The 24660-nt window shown below is 39.1% G+C and overlaps 1 protein-coding gene across 4 annotated transcripts in view; it reads left to right on the top strand.

The window, feature by feature from the left end:
- Positions 1-24660, top strand: part of ttc7a (tetratricopeptide repeat domain 7A) — a 92470-nt gene that overhangs the window by 60654 nt on the left and 7156 nt on the right. The gene's annotated exons all lie outside the window — the stretch shown is intronic.

The following is a 24660-nucleotide window of genomic DNA, read 5'->3' as shown; positions in this document are numbered from 1 at the left end:
CAGTTTTTAACATTTTTATGTGGTGGTGTGTTAGGATTCACAATTATAATAATGTCATTTTATAGAGATTTTGTTTCTCTTTAAACATCTCACTTTGTCCCCTTAATGCCCTTTTGCTTTATCTCCCTGGAATCACAGTGAAGGCAATGTGTTCAGCTTTACTGGCAGTGCATCAACGCAGTGTTTGGCACAGTAGTGAGAGCCCATCTCTGCTGGCTAATCTAGATTCCAGGGGTCACTGGGCCATTTAAAACCCTGGGAAAGAGCTCAGCAAAGACTTCATAACTCTTGTGTGGTGCAAGTGCTTTGGTTGATTAGAAATGGAATCCTTATTTACAACTAACAAACATTCCTCCTGCTGTTTACCCACTTAATCTTGTTAAAGGGAGCTCTAATCCTATCAGATTACAGTGAACTACTGTCCAGCAGAATGGTTCTCTTCTTCTTTTATGGGGAACAATCCACTGAGACTGAATTAGGCAAACAGGCCAGGAGAGATCTCTATAATCCACTCATGTCCCACAGCTGAGAGAGGCAAAATTGAACACGGTATGCCTGCTGCAAAATAATTAGCTGGGAACATAGTGCTGAGGAGAGAGGGAGAGTTTATTGATAAAAATGAGCCTGCAATCTTGAAGGGGGGTGGACTCTAAAACTTGGACTGAATCCATGAGTTAGCAGACTGGTCAGTTAATGCTACAACTCACTGCCTCACACTGATGTTTGGAATTCTGTTAGCCTCTTGGGTAGCCGGCTTTGCGTCACTCAAATCCTCCACATTCCAAAAGCAGCAGGACTTGCATTAATTTTGTTTTTCAATCATGTGTTCTCAGAATATGTGCATGTCTCTTCTAAATGCTTAAGCAAAAGAGGTGGCTCAAGGAGCTGCCATGCTCGGTGTAGCTCAGGTTTCTAGTGAGGGAGTGTGTGTGTGTGCTACAACTCAGGGGAGATCCAGTGCCCCCAAAGTGCACTTTATTCCAAGAACAACCTTGAAAAAAAAAGGACATGGATTTAGATTTTTCTCAGTGTCAAAAAGGGAGAATGTCATTAAATAACGAAAAGACTGCCATCTGTTCTTCACTGAACAATCTGCAGAGGCCTCTCAGCAGCTGGGAAAATACCACAGCAGCAGTTTCTTTAGGGATGTTACTGAGCGCCTATTGCACATCTTGGAAAAGAATCCGGCTGGGTTTTTTTTTAAGTCCCTTGTGAATACAGATTCAGATGTAGATACAGAAAATTGTGCCGCGTTTCTGTTAACGTACGGATATAGAAAAAAATGTCAACGCCCTTCATTTGAAACTATGTAATTAGCTAGCTTTTTTAATCATTTTTGCTTTTACATAATGCTTCTCTTCTCTAAGGAACTCAAATCGCTTTAGGAGAAGGATCCACTTCTTCCATCTCTGAAGTGCAGAGCTCATCTGGACACCAGGGTTAACAGCCCTACTCTTACAATGGATCTTTCATAATCAAGAAGTCAGTACCCTGATTTAATGTACATTCCAAAGGATGGCACCTCAGATAGCATAGTACCCCCCGTCATCACACAGGGGTATTGTTTTATCATGGAATTCCAGTTCAAAAGACGAAGTTCAAAAAACTTAAAGCAGTAACCTGTTTTTCTTGGAGGCTTCCTATCACAGTGCTGACAAAACCCTTGCAGGCTTGTGATCTGAGATCTGACAGGATCAGGCTAGGTGTATGTGTTTTAGCTTGATGTATATGTTTGTTCAACCATACTTATCAATAATATTTTTTTTTAAACACATGACACCATAGAAACTTGGCTATGGAGTTACTGACATAGATACTGGTTCCCTGTAGCATGAATCTTCACTGTTCACCTTAAAATAAACTGAAAATATGACAATGGTTTAAAAGTACAGTTTAATAAAAAAAACTTATTAAAGCTGAGTGAAGTGGCGAATATTCAGTTTTTCAACTGAAGATTGCCAGCATTTTTTATCTGGGACTGCATGTAGTAAAAAATACCAGTCTCATTGTACTTTTGTCATGTGAAATTAGACCAGAAAGAAAAGCGGGAGAATCCAGAGAATATCTTCAAGGGAGATACATGGAATGGATCCGAAAAGTGAATTCAAAGGAACCACAGTATTAAAGGAACATGAAATTAAGTGCTTATACTTAAATGCCAGGAGTATTAAGAACAAAAAAACAAGAAACAGAAGCTACTATGTTAGTAAGTAATTATGAAATAATTGCCGTCACTAAAACATGGCTAATAATAGTAATACATCATTCATCATTGATTCAATTGGAAACTAAGATCAAGTGCTTTTAAAACTGAGAAAAGTACATCTTAACACAGCGGGATGTGGCAGTCTGGAGGAAGTCACCCAGACATTTTTTTCAGGGCTATTCTATTTTTTTTCCAAAACACTTCTCGATAAGATTCAATTAGCTATTTACAACCAAATAAGCTACATGGGCGGAATGGCCTCCTGTCATTTGCATACGTTCTTTGCTGAGGTGGTGAAAGAATTGGCTCATGTTACTACTGTAGATCATATCTTCCAGTTACATCTGCTCTCTGCTGTTCTGCTTCAGAAATCAAAACTCTTCAGGTAGATTACCATCCAGCTGTCTGCTTTACTTTAAAGAAACATAGGCTGTCACTAAAACATCCCTTTTCAAAAGGAAAAAAGGAAATATGCTTTACTTTGCTTGAAGTCTGCAACCTTGTTTTGTGCATTGAAATAAGTAAAGGACAAGAGAGAAGAACTGACCAGGATGTTAGAAGACTTACAGTAGAACTTAATTTAATTAATCAAATGAATAAAAAAAAATCTCACTGTCTCTTTAAGCCAGGAAACAAATGGAAAATAAATTAAAAAGACACTGCATGGCTCCCCAAAACAGATTATAACCTATTAGCTTTCATCACCCATGAAAGGAACACAAGTGGTTTCTCTGGCACTCCAGAATGCATAGTGTGCTTCATTCTGTAAGCAGAGCAGGGAGAGATCAATATTTTTCACCCAAGGTCTGTACCAGCTGTCTGTCTGAGGCTGGCTGATTTGTTGATCAAGGTATGCATTCCTGATATTCTAAGGCTAACTTGTTCACCTGTAAATGTACCTGCAAGACAGACGTTACCTCAGTGGTATGTTTCTTCTTAATCTTTACAGGCACTTGGTGTGCTAATATTCAAAGTAGAAATAAATGGCCATTAACGTTTTATTTATAAATGCCATCCATCTTTTAGAGGTCTACCAGAATTGTATTTTAAAAATCTACATTTTGTGGAGCACCATAAGACTGGTTTATCTGGATCTGGGCTGTAATTGCTAAAATTAGGCAAGACATACATTAGTAGTTTTAGATGATTGTGTGATCTAGGCAGCTAAATGATATTTTTTCTGCTCCAGTTGATCTTTAGAAGCTCGATGGACCAGAAGCATGGCAGTTAAGGCCGCAGCCTCACAGCACTTGGGTCTTGGGTTCAATTTAATGCTGGAACACATTCCATATGGAGTTTGCATTTTCTCCTTGTGATCATGTGGGTTTTCTTCAGACATTCCTGTTTCCATCCGCCTTCCTATGACTTGCTGGCTAAGTTAACTAGAGTCTGTAATTGTCTCCATGTGTGTGTCTTGTGATGGACAGGTGTCTTAGTCTTATTTGAGATATACTGTACTGTAATCCTACCTTGTGCCCTGTATCTGCCAGGTTAGGCTCTGAGTTGTCAGCACCTTCTATTGGTTGAAACAGCTGTGGAAAATGATTGGATAGATGACTCTAAATCTCTTCTTAATGGGATTGTTTTAGTTTCTGTATATGTTTTCTCTTTTATTTAGCAATCTTTCAATTTGTTGCACAATTCATAAAATGTTACTGTAAGGCAGGGAGTAGGATGACGACCCCTTTTCGAATAGGACAGCATATGCCTTTCTCAATGAGAGGGGCATCCACAGTAAAGTCATGCACCTTTCGCAAGTTATGTTTTTTCAGTGAAATTGTTAAGATCCACACACAATATGTTATTGAATGCCACTCTATCAACGCCCTGGCAGTAGATGAGCAACTGCTTTATAAGGCTTTTGGTACACAGAGTGCAGAAATCCTAATGATGATTCCCGGCAGCACACACCAAGAAGCCTTGGAAAGATTAAAATCATTAGAAAAAATGTAAAGTGGCTTTTTTAAGCAAGATTAAAAAATGACAAAATGGCAGAGATCCAAGGAGTGGGGAGCAAGCGGTGTCTAAGAATAGCTCCTTTGACATCAATGAGAGTAGGCGCAGAGAATTCAAATAACTTGTAGTGTTATTCTGTGGATTTCCTGGATCTTAATTGGGTTCTGCCAGCAGGTTATGGAAGGAAAGAGGGGTGAGTGCTCTCTTGCATCTGACTCTTTGTAAATTACAGGCAGGAGTTTCTTATGGGCTCATAATAATAATAATTACTTACATTTATATAGCGCTTTTCTGGACACTCCACTCAAAGCGCTTTACATGTAATGGGGACTCCCCTCCACCACCACCAATGTGCAGCATCCACCTGGATGATGCGACGGCAGCCATAGTGCGCCAGAACGCTTACCACACATCAGCTATCAATGGGGAGAAGAGCAGAGTAATGAAGCCAATTCATAGATGGGGATTATTAGGAGGCCATGATTGGTAAGGGCCAATGGGAAATTTGGCCAGGATGCCGGGGTTACACCCCTACTCTTTACAAGAAATGCCCTGGGATTTTTAATGACCACAGAGAGTCAGGACCTCGGTTTAAGTCTCATCCGAAGGACGGTGCCTTTTTACAGTATAGTGTCCCCCTCACTATGCTGTGGCTTTAGGACCCACGTGGACTGCAGGGTGAGCGCCCCCTGCTGGCCCCACTAACACCCCTTCCATGTCACAGATCCCTTGCTTCTATGCAGGGGCATGGCAGGAGTGCAGTTTTGAAGACATGACCTCACCCAGGTCTTCTTTGAAATAAGAAGAATGGATACTTTTAAGCCAAGACATTGGCGCAATTAACATTGCTTTCAATCTCACCCCATCAGTTCATTCCATTGCAGAAATCCAACCACATGCTTTTATTGTTTAATTAATGATTAAATAATCAATATAAAGATTAAGGTGTTTGGGAGTATCAAAGGGATGGATGTAGTTTCACTAGTTTAGTCTACCAAGATTCCCAATCTGGAGACATCCATTTCTTTGGCTTGCTGCTCAAGAGGGCAGCCGAGCTAAGAGTTATTGATTGTTTTAAGTCTGTTATTGAAAACAAGTTATTAACCTATTGATTACCAGTATGGGCTCTCTGCAGCAGTACCTCTCCAGCCAGTACCCTGGGGTCCTTTGGGATTTATAGTAGTTTTATGGCTCACCCTAAATCACCTATTGCTGAAGACTTGCAACACTTTTAAATTGTTGATCAATTCTCTGGCTTTTTAGAGTTCGTTTTAAAATCCTGATATTTCTATGTTTTAGAAAAATATACGATCTTGGTTCTTAGATTAGGAGTCCGGTAAGTTTCCAAGTTGCTCAGCGCAGTGTACAGGTCGAACTGCACAAGCCCAACATTGCTGCTGTAGCTCAAACTCGGGTCATGTTACATGTAACTCCAGCAGTAGCTCACCATTGGCGTGTTACTGCTGTGGTGCGTCGTCTTGGATCTCCATCAAACAACTGCAGCAGCCATGTGCCAGGATCTTGCAGTGACATGAGTGAGAGCTCACGCTGCTGTTCTTTCTATTAGAGCTCACACTCCTGTCAGGTGCCCTGAAGATGAGTGTGTCAGAGGAGACATTCATTCTCTCCCAAGCAGTGCAGGAGTTACTGCCACATCTCTTAAAACATTTTGAATTGTGTGGGTATATAATAAAAACTGATTATTAAGAAGAAAAAAATTACGATTCTTCTATTGACTATCAATAAGAAACTACAGAGGAAATAAAATTTTATTTTTAAAAAAACCTCAGTCCTGTGTCCTATACTTGAGTACCAACAGAGCAGAAGGTGCTCATTCACCCAGGGCCAAATAAGCATGTTCTGGTAGAAAACCAAGTAAATGTTTTCTGCTATTAAACACATTCAGGTCCGTAAGAAAGAATGAGAGGTTCCCGTTTATTGACCATTGAGTGAGAGAATGAACCATGAAACATGACAATACTGTAGAGCCAGGTTCACTCCTCTTATGCAACTCCAGATTTAAAGATGCATATTTAAAGAGACAAAGTTAAGTTTTTCTGCTTTTGCCATTGGTGTCAATTCATTATATGATAACAGGTTCAAAGTTCAAATATGCTGTTGGTTATACGTTGTATTCACGTCAAGTAGGTCTATCTAGTGTGTATCTGGCACAGCATTTGCTTGAACACACTCATTCAGACAGCACTGTTTAAACAATGGTGAAAATTTGTATTGCAAAAGTTTGGAATTTCTAATCTCCATGTATTTTTTTGTAACCTCCAAACATCCATTATTTGGAAACGGTTTCAGTACACTGTATAAAAAAACAACATTTGTCATCCTGTCAGAGTGAAAGTGAAAATGACAAAGAGGAGGTTTACCAATTGCTGGGTGGAAGCTCAGTGAATCAGCAGTCATTCTGCAGTTTGACAACTTTGGGTTTTTATATATTCCTGTTTTACTATAAATATACATCATGTTGTGCTTACCTTCCAGTAATCATGGTTCACTTGTCACATTGTATTCAAAGGCACTGGCAGTCACTGTGTTCTAAATTACTGTCATTTGTTAAAATTTGTTTGGCAGAAATGTTAAATATAAGCATTGTGATAACACTTCACATTAAGTGTCCTCACAATCCATTTAATTAACATGTCAGAAGCAACAGATATTACTGGTAGGCTTTAACTCTTGTTAATTATTCCAGGTCCAAATTACCTTTTGAATAATCCTGAGCATAAAACTCAATTGCAGTACAGAACAGTCAGCTATTAGGTTGTGTCAAAGGCTAATTGATAAGGTGGACATATCAACTTGCAAATAATGACTTTGTAATGAGTGCTAAGGTACAATTAAATGTCTCAAAGGATGCTTTCATAACAAAGCGCTTCTCTTTGCATCTGTAAAGCATTTTATCTAGAAGCTAGTATAAACATACATGTAATTGTAGGATGTCAAAGCAAACTTCACCCCTCTGAACACTTAGATCTTTCACTTATTAGACAAGAACTTGAACAAGAAGTTGATTTCTCAAAGTCTCGTTTGTAGAGCACACCCTTTTCCTGCCTGGTGTCTCTATTTCAGTCGAAACCCTCAATCTTTTATTTTAATTTATAAATAGCACATCAACCTTTTATTTTAATTTATACTTAGCACAGTAGATGTGAGGGAATGTATTCGATTATTTTCTTTATTAGTCAGCAATACCCACTGTTTCCTAAATTTCCACTCATTTTCAGACTCTTTGTTTTTTTCCACTTCATTGGAAATGGAAATATCTTGGAATATTGATGTTTAACTTCCCAGTCTGTACTGTCTCATTTCTACCTTTACACCTGAGAAGTTCCTCAAGATGTCATTTGCTTCTGTTCTCCTCAGCTTCATTGCATTTGACAACACATTTGCTGGCTGCCTAATTGCAGATGCTTCTTAATCCTCACCATGGACTGTACCTGGTAGTATCATTGCCTGTCCTGAGCCACCCATCTGGAAAATGCCTTACCACCACCCCTACATCTCATTCCTGCCCTTGTCACTTTGTTTTATTTTGTGCAGAAGCAGCCAAGTGGAAAAGTGTTCGGAGGCTCACAGGATATTTTCAGAAATATACTGTCAGACGGGTGGATTTTGCACAGTTTAAATAAATGTAGTTGTAGCTTCTAGTTGAGAGCAGTCTTGCCATGTCTTTTTGTTTAGACATGTAAAAGGATTATTTTAACAAATGAATCTGTCAAGACATGTAGCGTGGTAACTGGGTACATTTGGTCTTTGAGCCCAATCCAGTGATGAAATCACCTAGGAAGCTTGATAGCCTTGAATTCTTCCTTGACTAGAAGCCTTTTGGCTTAGCAGTTCCTTAGTTTTTTACAGCCACTCCTGCATTAATTAAGGTATTTAGAGCATTGCATTAATCAAATCCATTTTGATTTCTTTTTGAGAAAGTAGTCTCAAATCAACTTTTGTAAATACAGTTTTCAGTGGATAGATGTTCTGAATGGTTTGCCAGTTAATTTGGCCTACAATACCTTGGAGCTTCGGCTGGTTTATAATGCAATACCATGTGGAACACTGCATCAGCATGAAAATCTGCATCATGATGACGGCACGCTGCGGGCAACATATCCAGGAACAGGAGTGAGATCATCAGAGGTGACGTCATCACTCATTAAACATTTAGAGGAAGAAGCACCAAGAGGGGGAGCAGTAGGATATTTTATAAACAGACAGTGTAGCACATAGGGCCTAATATGGGCCTCCAGCCATTCTTCTGTTGTGACTGGGCACCAATAGTAACGGGGAGGAATTTGTGTAATCCAGATGGAATCTGTCACTCCACCCTTAATGGGCCTGATCAGGGGATGTGTTGCATTCACTGCCTCACACTCTCTTTCACAGCAGGGTGTGGGTTCCAGGGTTCTCTGGCATTGGGTTTCTCTTCCAATGACAATCTGTCTTGTCAGGGATATGGTTATTGCCTCACACTGTGGAAGTGCAGCGCCGACAGGCCGTAGTTATTGAAACATAATTGTTTTATGGTACATCTGATTGCATTGCTGTGAGCTGCAATTAGCAGTCCATGTGTGGAGTTTCTTCTCATGAAGTGCTGTACATAATTCTTCAAAATGTCACTGTGCTTGAAAGTGAAGACTTTAATGGCTGCTTCATGGATAACCTTACATCTATATTACAACTGCCTGAAAGCTATGCTCAGTTTAGTTGTGCTGTATATCATGTTTTTTTAAGTTTTTGAACTGTAGTTTGTCCTTAATAGTCTTGCCAACATCGGTGCAGCAGGCCTACAGTATGTGTAGCTTAGTACAAGTAAAGTAAAGGTTAATTCCACACTGAAAAGTAGAAAGAAGAAACACATCTCAGCCGTCGAGCCTTCTTGAGGTGTCAGTGTCTTCGGAACTTTAACTTGTTCCTTTGCAGGCAACGCACGCTGACATTATGCCCTAATCAAATCTTAGTCTAAAATGCCTCAAGTATGTCTTACTAATCTCTCTAACAAATAACACGTAACATATACATTTACAAAGAGGACAGAGAATTTTACTTCACTCACTGATGTGGTTTTCAGTATACTGTATGTAAGGTCAGTATTGCCAGTTCATAATGTATGTCAATGTACCTATAGAAAACAAATACACTTTGTTGCATTAGGGTTAAGGTTAAATGCTGATGTTCTGCATTTAAACTTCCTACATTTAGATCCCAAGGGCAGAACATGCTTTACATTCTTCTCCAAACCTTTGCTCCTTGTAAGTCATCAGGTTTGTACTTCTTCACAAGGGACAACAATGACATAGACATAGAGTTTTCAGATACAGCTCTTAAAAATATTAAGCATGGGATTAAAGGATTATTCTTCATCCTCGGCAGTGTGTTGTATTATCATAATTTTAATACTTTCATTACAATATAAGCATTACATTTGTCACAAGGTGTCTTATAAGTCATTAGTTGTTGAAGCAGCTGGTGAGTCCCTGAGCTTCGAACATTGCTGGCACTTTCTCTTTCCAGAGTCTTTGCGTTAATGAATGACCAAAGGCTTACTGCTTCAGTATGGCTCCTCCTGAAGCAGAGAGCACAGCCCTGCCATGACAGTACGTAAAAAGCAGCTTTCAGACTTCCTGTCTGCCATTACCTCAGCCTGTCTGTGGTGGAATATGCGATCTCTAGGGAGCAGTTTCATGCTATATTGATAGCTGCAGGCCTGGAAAAAATTTTCAACTGATTAGATAACGCAAATACATTATTTATAATACTGTAGTACTTGTCTTCACATTTTGGGATTGCCTAGCAACCAGGAAAATGTATTCCATTGAGTAGGGATCGGTAGGAAAAATACATTACATACAGTACATTATCACTTCATAGAGAAGAGTGGGATGGGGGTGGGGTAGTGGAGTATAGTACTAAATTAATTGCTTTTTGAATGTGTGAGAGTGTTGTTAAAATACAATGTTTATCTATTGAAATGCTGAATCAAATATGAGTACATAAGGGTGTTATTTTTTCTTTTTTCAATCTTCAGTGAGACCGAGGAAGGCCATGAGCTCTTTGAAATGTACTGTATTGTAGTCAGCTGTCCTGTAAGAGTGCTCAGGGAGCAATACTGTATTCAGAGGCTGCTTTTTAGCTGTTTCCAGCTGACAGAGGAGAAGATTTATTCCAGAAAGGGTTGTGGGAGTATGGAACATACTACCCCACAGTGTTGAAGCCACTACCCTATATTCTTTCAAGAAAAAGATGAGATCCTAGGATCAATGAGATACAAGCAACCACACAGGTTAGATGGACCAAATAGTTGACTTTTATAACCCTTTCTTATGTTCTTAAATGTCATTAATGTTGATGCAGTTTTAGATCGCTATTCTCTAACCATTTAAAGTATGTAAATAATACGTAACTAAAAGTAAATAATACTTAATAATCCACTCTAAGTAAACAATATCGCTATTGTAAATATATGGGCAATGTGGCAATTTACACAAAATTATGCACAGCATATATGACCTTGGTTATATTGCCAGATTTAGAGAATATTGCAAATCCTTCAATTGTGTAAGAAATAGTGGTGCACAGCTTGCCATCTTAAGTGCAATGTGTTTTTAAGATGGTTAATACATGTTTACAGGGGAGACTGAAGTGAATAGCTATTTAAATATTTATTTCCAGGCAGAAATCAGAGGCAGCTTTTAAGCTCTGTGGATGGCATGACTGAAGAGCAACCCAGGAAATCTCATTTCCGTAATAATTAGATTAGAGCAACCGAGGAGAGAATGATCTTCCTGAAGGCATTATCTCTGGGGTCTGACTGTCATGGCACAGTGCACACAAAACTCTCCCAACGTAGTCTGCCCAGAACAATGTCATACCACCATCTTACTTTGTTTCCTATTCATCAGTCAAATTATTAAATGTCCACACATGTTCTTGGATAGATAGGTACTTTGCTTGTATAGTCATTACTACAGTAACAATTCTCATTTCACCCCACAAAGTACAGCATTTTTCAGCAAGAATACTGTTACATTTGAGGTATCATCTTAAAACTGGGATACTGGGTTAATGACTTTAGGGTAGAGGTCACTTGCTCTCTAGTCCTCTTTATGCTACAGAAACTAGGATGAGCTCAGGCTCGAGGAACCACTGTAGCTGTGATATGGACTCTCTTTTTACTACCCTTCTAAACTAAAATCTGATCAGTGCACAGATTTTATTTTCTTATTTTTCACAATTCTGATTGCCAAGAGAACTAGTGTAGAGTGGTTGATGTATTCATCCTGTATTCCATTTGTATACCAAGCTCATGTGGCCTTCACCCTGATCAATGAGTTTGAGCAAACTATACTGACAGGCGTCTTCTCTGTTTCTGAGTTTTTCATCAGTTGTCTTGAACTTACATTGAATTTCCTAGCCGTAGAAGCTGGTAGAAACAAAGCCCAGTGATTGCCCATGCACATATTTATATTTGTGCTTAAAATGCACAGGCAGCTGTGTGGTTGTAATAACAAGAAGAGGCAGAAAATGAATCAGAGCACAAGCAAGAGTATATGACTCCTGCAAGATAAAATCAATAAGCTTGCAGGAGCGGGTTAGATAAGGATAACCAATAACAGGTTCACAGGGGAATCTTGAAGAATCCTTTATTTAGCAGTGTAATAACAAAGACAGAATATTGATGGGGTAAATATGAACTATGAAGCTGGTCACTCTTTCATTCATAATAGTAACCTGGTATCTCAAAAGGCAAAAGTTACAGTACTTACAAGGAGGGTAATGCTTACTTTAAATACAATCTTGAATACAAACAGTTTTTCCTGATAATATTCAGAAAACTTAATCATTTACCAACCTTAACCTTTATCTTAACATCTTGTTAGACCCTAGACCCCCCTAAATGCCTTTCCACACCAAATCTGAATTGAATGGACAGTTCAGAACATTTTTCTTAATCCTTTAAAATCTTACCAAAACCTTAATGAAAAAGTCTTAAGTATAATAAGTTCTTAGTGATTACTGAACTCACTGTTACAGTAACCCAAATCTAGGATGCTTGATGTTAGTTTTAATCTACAATTAATTTTGAACTGGACAGAATTTTACTGACCAGCCTTTCCCGTCCAAATCTTTACTGTTTTGCTTCTTACGATAATATATACTAGGATTAGAGACAAGCAGTCAGGACTGCCCCAGAGACAAATCAGACTAGAGACAGTAGTGAGGTGAATCCTCTTCCTTTATTCCCAATGTGCACAATGGGAGTGCCATAAACCACAGAAGTCTCAAAGAACAGGAGCAAGTAGCTGACATTAAATACACTTTCAGTGAGGGTGGCTATCTATTACCCATGTCTACTGTAGCTTTCTATCCCTAATTGATTCATTAATTTTAGTAATTGATGATCATTTAACTATCTCATCTCATACAATACCATTTTAGATGACATCAGATTACATCCCATAATACTTCTCCTTTAGTCTTCCTCGTCTTCATCAGAGGAATTTATGGCCATATAAGGAAGTTTATGGCAACCCTGGAATCAGGGATGATGATCGGGTGTCCCTTACTTGAACTGGTAATGTCCCCCTTCCAAGAGGTGTTAATGAGGCCAGTTTCTTCCAGCCTTGATCTGTATTATTAGATACAGCTGCCTCCATCAAGTCCAATTTGTATCTTCCTGGTCAATTTAAGTAACATCTTCTAAACATTCTCCCGGGATTAGGTATAATGCAATGGGAGTATATCAGCTTTCATATAACTTTCATATAATTTGAAGCTTAGGCAGGAGCAATATACAAGTATATATACTGAATATATTGTACTGCAGGATATAAAAGTGATATAATAATAGCAAAAAGATCATCAGTAATCAATCAACAAATCAATATTAATTATTAAAGTACATGTGCAATGATTACAAACACTGGTCCTAGAAATGTCCTACATAACCCCAGCCAGCCTTCCCTTGGCTTTTATTTATTAGAGATGACTGGAGTCCCTGCTGAGCTCTTACATGCTTTGTGGCCAACTAAACTACATTGCCACATACATGTCTTGGTGTTTACCTGTTAGAAATGCTTTAGTTCCTTTAGAAAAGATACAGTACGTGGGTTTATAATCTCTCACTTGTGCCTCCTTTCGGCAGCAGTACTATAGCTCTAAGGGACCCTTAATAAAATCTGGGCCGGACTTCAATCCTCATTCTGCCTGCATTGATTACTCTTGCCTAAGGAGAATTACAGGCTGCAATGTACTGTATGCCTTTCTCTCATTATATGCAGTTTAATGTATGTAACAGTGGTAACAGGCTGGCCTATTAAACTGTCATCCTTTCCCTCCTTTCACAAAATGGCTCACTGACTGCTTTCGTGTGAACACCTTTATGGAAGAAAAAGGGAGAGGCTACGATGATCTTTTTTATGGAAAACGTTTTGTAAAAAAGGAAAAGCAATTAAAACTGTTGTCTGAAGGGGCCGTGATTCAGCTGAGAAGACAGTGATGTTCTTTAAAGGTGGGCTCTGTGCACTGAGTGTGCCAAGAGGCAGGAGAAAAGAAAAGCAGGATTTTGTGGCAGCAGAAGTGAAATTGGGCATGAAAGTTCCATCTGAAGTGTGTGGGGTTTTTTGAGCACTGGATGACATGAATGCAAAAATTTTGGCATGGAGCGTTAGTATCTCCACAGCAAAGTAAAACAGATGAAAAGTCCAGAGTAATTTTGCTTGACAGACCCACACGTTTCCTAACTGTCCTTTTTCCCCTTTAAGTTAAGGATGCATATGATAAAAACACGCAGGTGAAGTCATGACTTGCCACTGTCTGCCATTCCACTGTTAATCCTCCAGTATTGGGTGAAGCAGAGGTCAGTAGCTGTGCAGCAAGGCAAATAAACCTCAAGCAATTCTCTTGCTCTGACTGTTCAGATCACATGCCAGTTCTGTGCTTGCTCTGTGTTTCCAAAACAGAATGGGTATGGTATATGCAACAGAGCAGGACAAAAAGGATTGGGGTGGGCAATGATCTATCCCAGAACACCGTGCAATCAGCTGGCATGCTGAAAATGGCACAAGGGGACCTATTTATTTTGTTATTCCTGGCAAACGTTGGTTAATGAAGACCCGTCAAGCATGCAGATATGATGTGCAGTATTCAATTATAGCTTGTTCTCACTTCACAGATGACTAATGGCTACACTCCATTTACCTGCCCACGTTATGAAGAGAGAGAGAAAGAGGGAGAAAGATACAGTACTGTGAGAGTGAGATCAGTGAATCTGGGGCTGACGTATGCTATTGTTTCTAATAATAGTGCTGTTTTTTCAGGTTCACTCTTTAAAGGAGAATGGGCACTTTAAAGCCTGCCGGGCTCTGTGAATCAATAAGTGGACTCAGGCATTCAGTTTCTTGTATGGCTGTTGACACCGGTCCGAACAGACTTGAAGTGATCAGGTTTGAATTACTCTTGAGTCTGTATGAAGCAGTGACATGACATGGCAGCTTGGGAAGTCATTGTCTCTGGCTTATGGGCAGCATTTAGAACATGGCATTGCTGTCACTAAATATACTTTCCCTGTAGACAAAATAATATATTGCCTTTAACTTTCATTTATAACATTTTAGTCATGCAGTACATGCAAGCAGGTTTATTATTAACCACTAAATCTAGCCTATATATCTTTTTAAATTCAATAAAACATTTTCCCTCTTCATCTCAATAATACGCATTTTGACTGTGTAACATAATACACCTATTGCTGTTAGTGTTTCTCTATTTAATTAGTCAATTATAATTTTGTGCAGTGCATTTCATCCAAGAGGATCCCAACATGCATGCTTCACATGTAGGAGGGGGGTGAAGGGACTCGCTTCATGCACCACTGTAGTGCAGCCCCCCACCTGGATGATGTACGACAGCAGCCCCACCACACAGGTGACCATGTGGAGAAGTGAGAAATCGTTACACAGGTCATGCCATACTCAACTGAACTCTAATTTAACATTGAGGACAGACATCTGGGTAACAGCTGAGAATAACAACTTTTTTTCTATGCGGTATGTCTTTGAGATACATTGTTTATGTGAATCAAAACACTTCCTGACAGAGGGCTGAATACTCTAAGACACACTTGGGCAGCTTCTCATTATTGAAGCATTATGTCACCGTACTGACTCATAAGTGTACAAATACACTTAAAATCTGCCTTTCCAGAGAATTAAAAATTGCTTTGTAATTCAACACATAATTAAGAGTCCTTTGTGTGGCAAATTAATTTATCTGTCAGTCATGCTTCTCACACAGCTTGCCTTCATTTGTCCCGGACAGATCTGTAGAAATCTGAGGAAAGGTTCTGACATCCATGTCTGTCCCTTTCTAAACACTCTGGACAGGTCACGCTGCTACACTGTAAGGTGTGGAGCCTGTTGTGGCTTCCACAGTATAAGAGACTTTCCCTGACTTGGACACAGTGATCCATTTGAAGTTAAGCCCCTATTTCCATGGCTTCCCTGACTGGAGGAATCCAGACAAAGCATTCTTGCTCAAGAGTAATGCAGGAACATCTGTAAAGGGGATTAGAACCCATAAACTGAAGAGCCCCAACTGTTGTTCTATGGTGCCTCCATTGCAGATGTTTTAAGGGCCTTTTTCAAGCAGGGATTCGATATATTGAATTGCCTTAGAAGACCAGACTGGATGGCTGAGGTGTGGGTGGGGAAGATTGTTAATGCCACTGATCTGTAATAGTGACAGAATAAAGGGCTGTGGTCTGTAAATCAGGAAAGGGTTTAACTCATTTTCACCAGGTCAGTTCATGAAGGTGCGCTCTCACTAAGGATAGTTTTAGTAAATGATCGGGTTGCAAACATTTTAGGACTCCTCCCTGGGTAATTTTGTACACTTAAAAAGCAGAAACTAAGGACAGCATTGTGTGCTGATGGCACAGCACCTCTATCGATTTCCAGAAATATTTCTATCGCTCCACGTGAAAAAAAAAAAACATTTGCTAACACAATGTGTGAAGTGGGTGGCTGGTACTAGCAATGCCAGCATCTATATTTATTAGAGTACAACATAAAACGAGGCATTTGGCAGCCTTGTATGCATTATTGCATTGTAAAACAACATTTTAGCTACAGTTTCAAAGATCCTAAGGTGGTTAATCAGCTAAAAAAAAACACTCCGGTTGCGTCATCAATCTTTAAAGATGATTTCTCTGTGCAGGAAATGTAATAAGCTTCATGCTGCGCCCTAAGGGGGTTGGCAGTGCCAGGAGAGGCAGCCATTCTTCTTTGTGCTTCATCGTGCCCCGGAGCACGGTTAACAGTGCTACTTCTGGATCCGAAAAATTTATAACTCTAATTTAGCGCTTGTATAAACCACCTCTTCTATCTGCATACGTGTTACTGAGGGTGAGAAAACAATGTTTATACAGGACAGCTGTTAGAACAGCATTAGTTAAAGAAATGCAGCTGCACTGATACATACAGGAAGGTAATTTTCCTAGTAGCACGCAGGTCTCACAGTCCCCCTCTCTGCTCAAACCTTTTGCCAGAATCATCCTGAATTGTGTTCTGCTTAGGTTTTACTGAATTACACCCGTGCTTTTATTTGTGTGGTTTTTTGTATCAGAATGTTTTGAAAATTGGATTCAGCTTTTCTGTCCCACCATTCTTGGGTGTCTTGTGTGAGATCTTGGGTTAAATATCTTCTACCCTACAACAAAAGGGGGCACGGAGCCGGGGGGTGAAAGTGATACTTATAGACCCCAGGCTCTCTCCACTTTTGCCAGGTGTGTTCAGAGGGATCTCTGGAGAGAAGCAGAATCACATTTATTAATGAAGAAAAGTTGACCAGGAAAACAGGAATTGTAAACCTTTAGTATTCCTCCATTTATTTTTTGTATTATGGTGTGATTCTGTCTCTAAAGACTTTATTAGGAAGGTCACAAAAATGTTCCTCTTTTGATTGCTAGTAGTGTGTGGATCCAAGCAATATACTAACTGTTTTTTGAATAATATACTTAAACAAGATAGATGGACAGCTTGTTCCATACTCTCGAAATCCTCCTGTTGTCAGTCCTACTAATTTCCGCATTGAGTGCTCAGGTATTTGTGTTACTTTTGGTCCATTTGGTTCATTCTATTAATGCCTGATGATATGTTCAATTGAATTAAGTGTCTTTCTATTATTTTTCTTTGTGCACATTTATAGAGATTACTTTAATCTGACTATATAAGAAGGCATTGATATAAATCCAAGAATCAGCCTTGGAGCCTGAATTTTAAATTGATTCCAGATATTTGTTTTTACATTCGACTTTTCTCACAATGATACACAGGGAAATTAATGGTCCAGCAAGCATTAATAACTCAGTGCCATGCAATTAACTTCAGTAATCACAACACAGCTGAGCAATTCGGGAATCACATTATATCTGATCAGCTTATCAGATCACTGAGGGAGAAGGTCACTCAGTAGATCAGCTATAAAGCTCCAGTTTATCTGGTCAGATTGGCAAGATGTTTGCCTTCATTCATTTTTTTTCCACTTCCTAGTCAAGTTGTGCCAAAAGCGTATTTAATAGCAAATTCTCAGTCTTTTACGTGTAGAGCTGAATGAGTCTTTTTATTAAAAATAATATTCATATATACAGCTTTGATCTAATATTCAAAGCTTTAATAGTTTAACATCTTCACTCTTCTCTTTTCAACGCATACTAATTGTTAATCCCCATTACCCAGCTGTAAAGATCTAAAAAGGAAAACAAAATCTCAAAAAACTGCTCAGTATGAAGCGTTATTTGCCAATAACAAAGGAAAGCAGCCAGAGGTGTGGTTAGAAAACAAATCTAGATCATTCACATCCTCCTGGGCTCCACTAGCACGAAGAATAATACTAATATTCCTGCACACCGTGAAGTAATAAAGCAACAATAGCTCTGTTTTTCAAATCCCTTTTCTCTCTTTCTCATGAGTACACACACATTGAAGTGGAGAATAATAAGCAAGAGATAGTTAACTTTTTGAAAATCAAATAACACAAATGCACTCAAGGGGAAAGATTGCATATTTGGGACTATGTCAGAGCAAGGCAATGCTTCTGTAGGACTTTGCAGAGCAATTCTTTGCCAATATTTAGGTTGTAAAAGAGCGTTTTGACTTTCACTATTTAATGAAAGTGCTGCTTTTAGTAAATTACCATTACTGCCAGCATTTACAGCTATAAATTCCAAACTGCTTCGGTCATTCTACTGAAGTGTTCACGTGATGAAATTCTACATTACTTAAAGCTGATGGACAAATCAGGAACAAATACAAGTAGCAGAAGTGACTTGTTTTGAGTTGGCATCGTCAGACACGCATTGAAAGGGCTTGGGCTTGTGTCAGAGGCTCCAGAGATGGGAGTGCAGTTTGTAATGCCCACGACAGGGCCGTAGAGAGCAGAACGAGTCTGCTAATCTGTTTTTGACAAGGTTAGCAACAAAGATTAGCTCATGGTTTGTTCAGTTTTCCACCAGCCGCATTCATTTTCGACCGTGTGTGTCCACTCCCTTTAGCCCTTTGGTGCCCGCCTCAGCAGGGGTTGGCACCTTTACAAGCAACAGCAGACGTTTTTTTTTTTAAAAAAAAACAGCGTTTTTTCAGGCAGCATCCCAGGAGCGCGTTTGGGAGAGGGGGGTCCTTTTTTCTTTCCAGGGGTGCCCATCCTCGATGCAGCTTCGCCTTTCCGCAGGCCACTCTCATGACACATGAGGAAACCTGGCTGCTTTCAAAGTTTTTTTCGACCGACAACAACAAGCAAAAAAAAAGAAATGCAGACCACCCCCGTGTGCTCCGGCTCCCCCACGGGCAGTGATAATCTGTGCCATCAGAGGAGTGGGTCCGTGTGCAGACGGGTTGCTGTCCCCTGCTTTCCAGAGTGTTACTGTTTTTTTAACAGGGACTAAAGTAGGTGCCTCCTGGAGCCAACTGTGGTCTGCAGTGAAAGTGAACTTTCTGATTTTGTTCTCTTAAACGTTACCTCAATACCAGCGGATACATCAGCAGCAGGTTGGGGAGGGGGTGGAGAAGCTGCAGAGCTGGCTCTCGTCTCCATCAGGATTAATGAAGAGAGCTGTGCAGTTTGCAGCACTGTCTCCTGTGTCTGCTGTTCCCTCACACAGGCAGTGGTGCAGTGCTGTAGTGCTGTATTGCAGTTCCTGACGCCATGCTGACTGAGGGGGGTTTTCTCGGCTCCTGTCACACCGCGTTGGGACGAGCTGTTCCCTGGAAGAGCTGCTAACGAGCTGCCCTCCCGCCTGCCAACAAATACTCACACACCGACTGGCAGCAAAGAGCACATGAGTGCTCTCACCACGGGATTATGGAGTGTTTCTGGAATGCCAACCCAGAATAGATAGATGGATTGACTGATGTGTTAAAACCATTGATCAATTAATTAGATTTCTGTTGATTGTTTTATTAAAAGTCTGTATTTAAAGATTTCACAGCAATGGATGGCTGCTTGGGTAGTCAGACATGTGTCATTCTCCATTGACCTTTACCTGGAGCTGGAGGTGAAGCATCCTTTCCTGATACACCCTCAAGTAAAAACATACCTGTGTATTCACAAATATTCACAGCAATATTTGTAATATAAATGAAGATAATGTAACACAAACCTAACAAGTGCAAAGATAGTTCAAGAAGGTAGCTGCGTCCGCATGCGTAGGCTGCAAAGAAAAAAAGGTTTATTCCATGCTGAAAAGAGGAAAAAAGAAACACAATGTTTCGGCTGTGGAGCCATCTTCGGGTGTGCTCCACAGCCGAAACTTTGTGTTTCTTTTCTTCTCTTTTCTACATGAAATAAACCTTTTCAAGTTCAAAGATATGCATATACGATTTCACGTGTACAGTGATATGTCTGGAATTATTGTAGGACAAGAAGTTCAAAATAATTCACATTCAGAGTCTGTAAATTAGTATTATTATTGTAAGAACATTTTTTTTAATAGTCCAGAAGAAAAGCAGCTTGTTATGAAGTTAGGGTTCTTGTAGAAACTCCTTCCTGGAGTGTCAGGATTACACTTTTCCCACAACTCAACAGGGCTTCCTGTGTATCCGAGTTTCAGACCTTGACCTTGTTTACTGAGCACAGTCTGCTGCAGACAAATGTCTACTTCATTAAACCATTACCCTGGCTGGTTCGCCATGGTTACAAAACACAACTGATCTGACTAATGAAAATTCCTCAAATAGTGTTCCGCTGGAGAACCACACTGAAAATCACTCAGAAGGAATGTGACAAGGAAGGAAAGACTGATGTGTGACCTAGCACTATCTGATAAGACACTGTTTTATTGTGTTACCATTTTTTCCTGCTCATGTGTGAAATAAGGCAGATATTCCCACTTCCTTGTGCACTCTTAACATATCAGGCCATTCTTGTGAGGAGCTCTGCTGTCTCTGCATTGCAAGCAAAGCCACTGCTCGATATCTGTAATAAACCTGCATACTGTATCTAAACTCAGCAAGGTGTATTGGTTTCAATACTGCTTTAATATCTCTAAGTAAATAATATATATACTGTATAATACATTTTTAGTTACATCTATGACATTATTATAATTTGTGTTGTTGTTCTTGTTATTACATTGTGTTAAGATGTACACTAGGAACAGAGGCTGAATCTCTAGATTAAGTGTTACAAATATTGTCTCCGTGTTCCAAGTATACCTTAAACATTATTGTCATATTCAGTATATACAGTGTGTGAGTATACAGTGTAACATATATTAGAAGGAACACCCTACTAAGGATGTGTGCTAAGAAGAGAATGCTGTCTTTATGATTTACGTATATCAGTATTAACAAGATCTTCGTCCAATCACTTTCAATCACTTTTCGTCCAATCACAATATTAGAGCAGACGGAATTGTTACCTGGCTTCACATTCAGCACATCTATTGCCAGTGTTAGCAGAAAAGGACAGCTGTTTCACCTTTATTAGAGCTGTTCAATGTGACAGCATCTCCTATAGCATTGTAGTGACTGGATGTGAGCTAAGTGATATTCATACCCCTAACCCATTACAGCTAATCTACACGACATCCATGTGTGCGTCTCTCTACCTCTGCACAGATGCTACACTTTTACACAGCCAGTGTACTCTATGTTTTCACAGATACTTTCTTTGGTGAGTTTTTATTAAAAATGAAAATATCTATTATACTCATTCCCTAACCCTGCTTCATGGTTTCAAGTTGAAATATGATTGCAGTCAACAGGAATCAGCCCTGTAGGGACATTAGGAAACCTAATGTTGGGTATCTCTGGTATAAATAATAAGAGAAGGCCTAGAACAAGATGGTCAAATTTGACAAGGTCGCCTGTAATGTATGTGTAGTGCATGCATTTGCATGTTCTGCCGTATAAATAATTTATGTTACACACAGTTCCTGTAAGTCTAAATCATTGATCTAACTTTATAATCTTATAATCATTGATTTACTCCATACTGTATCTTCTGTTTTTTTCTTTATACAGTTTCTATGAAGATACAAGTTTAAGGTTTCTGTTGTATTAATGCACTCATTTTATTACATGAACAGCTAAGAAAAAAAGGTTTCATCAGGGATTCATCAAGGTCTAATTATTGTAGCTCTCTGCATATTTCACACGGTACTTCCCTGGCCTTTGATTGTGGATCCTTTTAACAGGCCATCCCCTGACGGACCTAGAGAAGGCAGCCTGTATATTTGCTTAAAAGCAAATGAAGGCGGCACATTTCAGTCGGTGTGTGTGACACATACTGTAGTTTCATCATTTAAATATTATCCTCAGTTTTGAACAGTGCCAGTGAAATGCTGACCTCATCATTTTTCCTACCTCTTGAAAAATGCAGTCCTGATGTTTTTTTAGACACTGTCCTCCAGTTCCTTAGAACTAAGTATTCTGAAACATTGCACAGTCTTTTTAGCCCTTTTTTGCAAAAAGCAGTGTGATTTTTTAAATAATTTGTTCTGTTGTTCTTAGTCCTTTTTTAATTTTTAGAACAAATCTAAGACACATAGATGATAACTGCTCAACAGTCAGCCAGTCACTTTGTATTTCACAACATAATCATTCCGCAGGATCTCCATGTCTACTGCCTTTGTCGGACGGATACGTTTTTCATATTCAAATGGGCATTGAATGCTGCACCTAGTTTTTTTTTCACCATTTTCATATGAACCATAACCCCTTTTGGTTATGGTCTTTTAATAAACGTAAAAGTCTGAAAAGTTTTTTTTTCAGAATTGAACATAAAAAAGGTTTGTTTTACTTGTCTTAGTCTTAAAATAAAAAGTCTTTGTGAATACATAATTCCTCTACAGCAACACTCTACACCCAGTATCATTTACTTATTAATCTGTACATCGGTGTGTACATCCAAGGTAAATTAAACTCATACTGTAGATACTAGGTGTTTTTCAGCCTGACATACTTCAGACATGTGCTGAATTTCAATAGCATATCCTGTCCTTTGAAAATGTGAAAATGAAAATGAACTAACTACTTTCATATGGTGGATAAATGTAAAACTTTAAACTCTTAAATCTGGTACAATCAATCTGGTAGTTACAGTCAAATATGCTAATTAAAATGTACTTTAATGTACTTGTGAGGATTATCTAGTATGCCAAAACCAGCTTCTGTTTCTTAAAAACTGCTTGTGACTCAGATGTTGGTTTCAGAACACTAACGTATGGTTTGCATTCCTAAAAAAATCTTGCCTTGAAGAATTTCAAAGTGTTTTTGATGTTTAAAAATGTATTCTGTATTCAACGGGCACACTGTAATTAATGTAATTAGTTGTTTGTTTTTTTCAATTCTTGAACATTTGCAGTGCTTCAACAGAGCCTTGCAAATTCACAGTTCACAGCTGAACACTTTGTTTTTAATGGACTGGAAAGATGAAAAGAAAGGCTTTTGTTTCAGAGAACTGATTTTCAATCTATTGAAAGTATTTTGTATGTTTCCTGCTGAAGAAATGCTTTAGTGAGATTGTTTTGTTTTTAAAAAGTCATGAATACAGCCAATATGTCCTGGGTTCATGGAGATGGTAATGTTTTCAAGTTGTTTATTTTCATGTGAAAAGCAATCCTTAATTTCAAAGTATCTAAAAGGGACTTTCTGATACTGTATATGAAAACATAAAGTTATATCAAACATAATATGAATAACAGTTTGTTTTTGTGTTCTCATGACTAAGGATTCTGAAATGGGTTATTTTGAGATTATTTTCATCAGCATTGTCCATGTAAATGTATTTTTGGACTGCTGAATGGATTGATTTCTGGAAGTGACATAATATGGCTCCTGCAATTCCATGCACAAATCGGTTTAGCTGGATGAAACATAGTACTTAAAAACAGCATTGTAAACACAGTCAAGCATGGTGTGTGTCAAGCTAATCAAAGTGTTAGTATTTCTGTCACACAGCACACCTCATCCAATTGTTTTTGTGCTTACCAGCTCCACAAGCCAATGAGACATGTATATGAGTTTGTGAATAATGTGCTTTGATTAGCACGCCACAACCAAAATTCCCTTGTCCATCTTCCAATCCAACCTGCATTAGATTGAGCCACTGATGTGTGAGAGATCCTGTGATAACAAGTATCTTGGCTTTTGCAGGTCCTGTCATAGGCAGTTGCTGCAGCCACACTTTCAATCTCAGGACCATTTTACTCATTAGCTCTGAAACGACAAAGACAGCAGCATCAGCAGCACAAGCTAGCTGTCCTCATGGCAGGATGGCTGTTTCTTTCCTTTATGCTCATTTGCATTCAGAGTTGCATTTCTTTTTTTTTTTTACCGGGGAGAGAAAGGAGACAGATTTTTCTTCCTTTTCTATTTCTTCCAGTTTGCATTTCTGCTAAACTCACAATATGTTGGGAAGAGGATATTTATATTTGGCATTGTGAAAGAGGCTTGTGATGCCAGGTGTGAATTTGTGATTTAAAGACATCCACAGTCAAAATCATCCTCATCGTTCCTCTAATTGGATATGCATTTATTTCTTGTTGGTGTTTGAAATTGAGAACATTCAATGAAAACTGCCCAGTTCTACAACATAATTGTATTTTCTGTCTTATTTGTGCTTGTATAGTGAATTCTAGGAAGGTTTCTGGAGCTATCCTATGAAGCAGTGGTATTTGCTGACAGCTTCTGTCAGGCAGGAGATTTCTGCTGACCTCTTTTGCTGTCATCGGTTTTAATACTGATCACATTGCAAGTCCCTGATGCTGCCTGATAGGTCTGCCTGTGCAATGAGCAAGTGCTATGCAAATAGCATAGTCCATAGTGGTAGCTGCTATGTGTTGGTGGAGGAATTGTTAGCAGTGCCTTTTGTTTTATGTATCTGTCAGCAGTAAAGTTGAGCTCGGAGGCAGATTAGTTGAATTTGGCACAATTAAGAGGTGAGAGAAGCCTGAGAGGCAGGCAATATGTAGTACTGTTCTGCACAGACTG

This window comes from Atractosteus spatula, chromosome 15 (genome assembly GCF_055471065.1).
Source record: "Atractosteus spatula isolate fAtrSpa1 chromosome 15, fAtrSpa1.hap1, whole genome shotgun sequence".
In the NCBI taxonomy this organism is placed as follows: domain Eukaryota; kingdom Metazoa; phylum Chordata; class Actinopteri; order Semionotiformes; family Lepisosteidae; genus Atractosteus; species Atractosteus spatula.
This window is presented reverse-complemented; position numbering and strand designations above follow the sequence as displayed.